We start from the raw sequence: 6,083 nt of genomic DNA on the forward strand, positions 1-6,083 counted from the left end.
TATATATATGTTCATTTCTGATTTTTCTATCACCGACAGAATGATATTCATTGCAATAGTCGAAGGTGGATATTTAGCTGTGAGTACGGCACCGTCACATCTTTTCAAACAAGAAAAGAAAAAAATTAAAGGCAAATAATGTAACTAAGAATTCTCAAGTTTCGGCCACAAAAAATTCTATTTTTTTTAATTGTTTTGGCTATTTACCAAATGAAGCTTTATTTATTCATTTTTTTTTTGTATTGGCTATTTACCAAATGAAGCTTTATTTATGTAGCTCAAATCTTTCACGACAGTCGATTTTTTTTACCCATCCAAATACCTGGTGAAATAATTTTGTCAGAAAACGACAAGCTTGTGACTGGTAGAGAAATTATATTGCACAAATTAAAAATATCATACACACATATATATACAAAGACTAGTAAATTATATATGAAATTTAATGAAATCAGAACAACTTTAATTATTTAAAGTTAATGTTTGAATGTATAAGTTATTATTTTTTTTTAATCAATAATGTAAAACCCACAAATGTTTAAAAACTTGAGATATTATTTTTATACTTAAAGTTGTCATGGGTTTATCCAAGATATTTTATTTAAGATTATATGATGTTGTGTGAGATAATTGAATTTTTGTATAAAAGTATATATGAAATTCGAAATTTAAGATGATAGTATATATACTTATATTTTTATTTTTGGGAAATTTATAAGTAGGTCAAGTTCTAAGAATTTAGATAAGGAGATGTTGAATATATACACGTGTATTTCGAACTCGAGGATAATTCAATTTTATATTTTTGAAATTATCATGTAGATATATAGATAATTTTCAAAAATAGAGATAGATCAATAAGTTAAATAAAAGTCTACATGATAAAGAAATGCATGCATGCAAAAGTCAAAAGTTTTCTGCCAAGAATTCAAGAAGATCAAGATTTAAGAAAATCAAGAATCCTATATTGAGCATAAATTATCATCAAAATTCGAAAATGCATAGGGAAAATTCGAAAATTTAAATGTATAAATTAAGTTGTACGACGTAACAAAAGATCTTCTGGATACTGAGAATTAGCCATGAAATTCGAATTCTAGGCGTAGCAGGAAATGATTTTTCGAAAATCCTATCTAAGGAATATATAAAGGATGATAATTTATCTTAGATTTAAAATTTGATTCAAAATTTTAAACGCAAAGATAATATACTACGTGGATAACAACCATTAAATAAGAGAAGTGTAACGCCCCAAATTCGACGACTCCCTCTACTGCATCAAGACGAGTCTTTTCAGCGTGCTTATATCATTACTCACATGCACCCTAGAAAGCACACTTAACTTTGAAGTTCTTATGTGATTAGTTCTCCAAATGAAAACGCACATTCTTGATATGATCAGTAGCACTCATCAACTGCACAATTTTATACCTGAACAGTTTTAGAATCCCTCTCATTTTAGTGTGAGATCGGTTCTTTCATGTTTCATTTATTTAGAAGCCTGTCAGGAGCCGCTCATTGTTCGTGCAACCTCATGACACCTACGATCACCCCCCGTCCTCTTCGGTCTTGGGTGTCACATGCCCACCAGCTTCCGTTTGGTTCGTCCCCGAAACACACCGTATTAATAGAGGTCGGCTCTGATATCAACTGTAACACCCCATATTCAACGGATGTCCCATTGTACCAAGACGAACCTTTTCAGCGTGCTTATATCTTCAATCACACGCACCATAGCAAACTTCTCAGGGGGTCACCCATACCAGAATTACCCCAAGTCAAACACGTTTAATTTTGGAGTTTTATTTGATGAACTTGCGAAAAGAAGATGCACCTTCTTGATATGAGTAATACTTATCAAATCTTTTAAGCACTCCTCAACTGCATAATCTCATGCCTTAATAGTTTTGGAGTCCCTCTCATTCCAGTGTGAGATCGATTCTTTCATGTTTCCTTCACCTAAAAGCATGTCAGGAGCCGTTCATTGTTTTGTGTTAGCTCATGGCCCGATGATCATCCCTACCCTTTTCGACCTCAGGCATCACAAGAAGCCTCTCATTCGAAAATTCACACCCAAATTTCACTCAAATTTTCAAAAGTTTTCTCCATGAGTGCACTCAAGATTTCGAGTTTTCCTGATCTTCAAGTTCTGCCAAGTATCGAAGCTCTGCTACAGTCTAGATCCAAGAAGGAATTCAAAATTCCTAGCCAAATAATTACCCTGTTTTAAAATAATTTGCATATGAATTGTTTCGTTTTTAAAAGTTTCAGTCGAGCACAATTCTTCTTCTACCTCTTCTTGTGATACGATTATCTTTTGCTCGGAACTGTGAGGATTCAACTGAATATTGATGGGAATCTCCAATAAGATATGTTTATGACCCTTATATGGTGGGATTGTAATCGTTATATGGCTTCGCCTTTTTAGATGAGTAAAAATTTGAGACTGATATCATTAAATCATGAAAAATAGAGGAATTTCGGTGCATAGGCCAAGATATGCTTACGTTATATTTATAATATGTGGTACAAAATATGTTATGCATGGTATGAATTTTTCGAAAATTATATATGTTTGATATGTATATGCTCGAACGGTCCTCAGTTACAGAGTGACGACCATATCACTCAGGTTGAGTTCCGAAGAACAGATTGAGGGGAAGGAACAAATCCAGTTTTGGGGCTGGTATTGTATACATGAAGGAATTAATCTAGTTCATGTTTATTTTAAGTTATAAAACGCATATGCAGAATTTTATCATTTTAGGGGTTATGTTGTAAAAATTATTCTATTTGAGGATATAAACTGGTTTTGTTTTATATTCTACTAAGGGATTTGTTGTTTTACGATTACATGATTATTGAACAGCGTCGGTGTCGAATAAACTTGATCTCGAGAAAGAACAAATAATTTATTGTGTTTTGATTTTATTAAAAATAATAATGTTATCTATCGAGAAGTGATATTACGGGGGGAAATTTGGTATGACATGAAAGACCAAAATATTTACTATTAATACCTCAATTTTAACAATAGTATATATGTATGTGTGTGTGTGTGTGTGTAAAGTCATGCAAGGAATTTCTCATTAAGAATTGAAATATTTGTAGAAATTAAATTGGTTGGTGGCTTGTAATAACTTTGTTCTTCAACCATTAATTTTGAATGGATTTCCTATATATTTCCCCCAATCTTTGGTTAAAGATTGCAGAAGTACAAGCCGAAAAATTTATTGTCATTATTATGCATGAGATCAGGTATACAAAAATTATATAAATGCCTTGATCTGTATATATTTTAAAATATTGATATATTCTATAAAACAATTTCATGTTCTTAAATCTAAAGTGACAATGGCACCAACTTATCCATAAATTAAAGTAATTTTCACATTTTTCATATTTTCCCTCTCTTATTAGTCAATTTATGCCCTTATCCGTCAAATTTAGCTCCTGTTCACTATAGTATCGATGTGACATCGAAAGATGATGATATGAAACTGAAAATTACTTGTGTGAAAACAGATATTACTTACGAGTCTGATATCACGTTATCACTCTAATGAAAAATTATTAAAAGATAAAAAAGCTTCGAATTAGTGGACCAAAAGCATATAATTCATATAATTCTGCATAATATGTTACAATATCTGTGAGGACTGAATATTTTGGTCAATCAAATCAACCTTGCAATTAATATTTTTTTAGGAAATTAGAATATTGGATTTTTGGGAATACATTGTTCATCCTTGTATTGAAATTCTTGTGAGAAATTTTGATATCAAGTTAATGATATCTACATTAAGGCAATCATATTTTCGAATTTGGTAAGAAATAATTGTAGATTGGGAGATAATATACAAGGAATTTAGGCATTATATGGCAAGAGAATTTCGAAATTTCTACAATATTTATGCCTAAATATGTTGATGCTTAGACTTAGTAAATTTCGAAAATCCACTAAACATGGTGCATAAATATTGTGGTGCCTAAGATATAATCACATGCAAGAATAAGCTACAAGAAAATTGGAAGCAAATCCCCTCAATTGGCCACCATATTTTCGAAATTAAGCAAGGAATATTTGAGCCAAATTTATGAGATTTTGCATGATTTTGGTAGGATTTGAGTACCAAATTTAGCTCCACCATCATCTCCTATAAATAGTACATCAACCCCTAGCATTCCCTACACCAAATTTTCGAAAATCCCTTGCTGAAATTCTCGAAATTCAGCAGCTCCCCTAGCCAAAACTCTGTCCAAAAATCGTCCCGCAGTTAGCCTAAAAATCAAGCCGAAGCGCTGTCCGAGCAAGAACGAGAAGCGACTCAATTCCCGAAGCCAAACACCTACGTTTTTAACATCAATATATACTGTAAGTGGGCTGTTTTTAAAATTTAAAATTTCGGTTTATGCATATGTGATTTTCGGTTTTGAAAAAAATAGTTGAGTACAATTCTTCTTCTACTCTTTCTTGTATTGTCATACGGTTTTTAAAGCACTGTGAGGAGTCGACTGTATATGGGTGGGAATCCCAACCATGACGTACCCTTACGCGGTGGGGGACATAACCGCTATACGGCCTCGCCCCCTTAGAGGAGTAAAAATTAGGGACTGACGTCATTAAACCATAAAAAATAGATAAATCTCAGTGCTTGATAAAAGTTATGCATGTGTTATGAATTATGAACGCAAGTCATGTTTTTTCGAAATTTATGCATGTTGTTTTATTGTGCTCGATATGCCCACATTTGCTGAGTATTCCCAAATACTCACCCCTTTACAACCCTTCCCAGATAAGCTCGAAGAAGAACTCGAATAGGAAGAGTCCGAACAGTTCTGGGGATGGTGAACGTTCGAGAATTTAGATTAAGCTTAAAGTTATTATCTTATTTAGTTTTACGTTTCCGCATTTAAACTCTGTTGTTTTTGAGATTTCGGTTTTGTAAAGACAATTGTTATTTCATTTGAGATTATGATATATAAACTGGTTTACGTTTACACTGTGCTACAAAAGCTTGTTGTTTCGATTGTGTGATTGTTAAACAACGCCGGTGTCAACCCTGAGTTTCGGAGCGTGACAATATCTATTCAATTTAAAATAAAAAAAGATTTTAATTGAAATTTTCACATATCATCACATGATGTTTGAATTACTGTACAATTTAAAAAATTTGAGTTGCATTATCTTCGTCCTTCTATCGAACATTCGCCACTCAATATATCAATCCAGATTAAGATCTATCATACACAAAATGATCAGTTTTTCATGCATTTTTTTCACATAATTTTTCATGCATTTTCCATGTTTAAATAGAAAGGAAATATTGCATGGTTAATTTGCATCCATGCAACAGACAATGTTATTGTGTCGGCAGAAATTTTGAAATAATTAAGACGACGGTGATAGTTTTATTTAAATACACAAACTATATAATTAATTAATATAAGATAAGTTCATACATATACATTATACATTTCAATAAATATTGCATATTATATTTATCGTAATTTAATGCTTATTTTCCATAACAATTATTTACCTAGCATATATCATCATTTCTCGATGTAACATCATTATTTCTTAATTCTGTGATAGTATTTTTCGACGTTACATCAATACTTCGACAAAAAAAAACCAAAAGTCAAATCATAAGTTAAATTACCGAACCAAAACCAAAATTTAAATATTTATATGACAAAAACACAAAAACAAGCAAACTTACATAAACATTTGGACTATTTTCCCTTAAATTGATTGATAAATTTTTGTTAGTATATAAAATACTGTACACTTTTGAAATATTCCTATATCTATACTATATATTAAGAATGTTCCTAATAGAGACAAAATAGACACCAAAATTTTTTTCCGAATTTGCCCTTACAGAATACCAATATTACATTTTTGATTTTTTGTTTTTTTAAAATTTAACTAACACTTTTTTTTTTTTCACTTTTGTATTTTTTTTAAATTTCAATAATTTAAATAGCACTTTAATCCATCGATAATTTTTCAAATGTCACTTTAACCTCTCGATAATTATAAAAAAAATTGTACACACACGCACCGCGTGTGCAGA

This window comes from Primulina huaijiensis, chromosome 4 (assembly GCF_012295235.1).
Source record: "Primulina huaijiensis isolate GDHJ02 chromosome 4, ASM1229523v2, whole genome shotgun sequence".
NCBI classification, from domain to species: domain Eukaryota; kingdom Viridiplantae; phylum Streptophyta; class Magnoliopsida; order Lamiales; family Gesneriaceae; genus Primulina; species Primulina huaijiensis.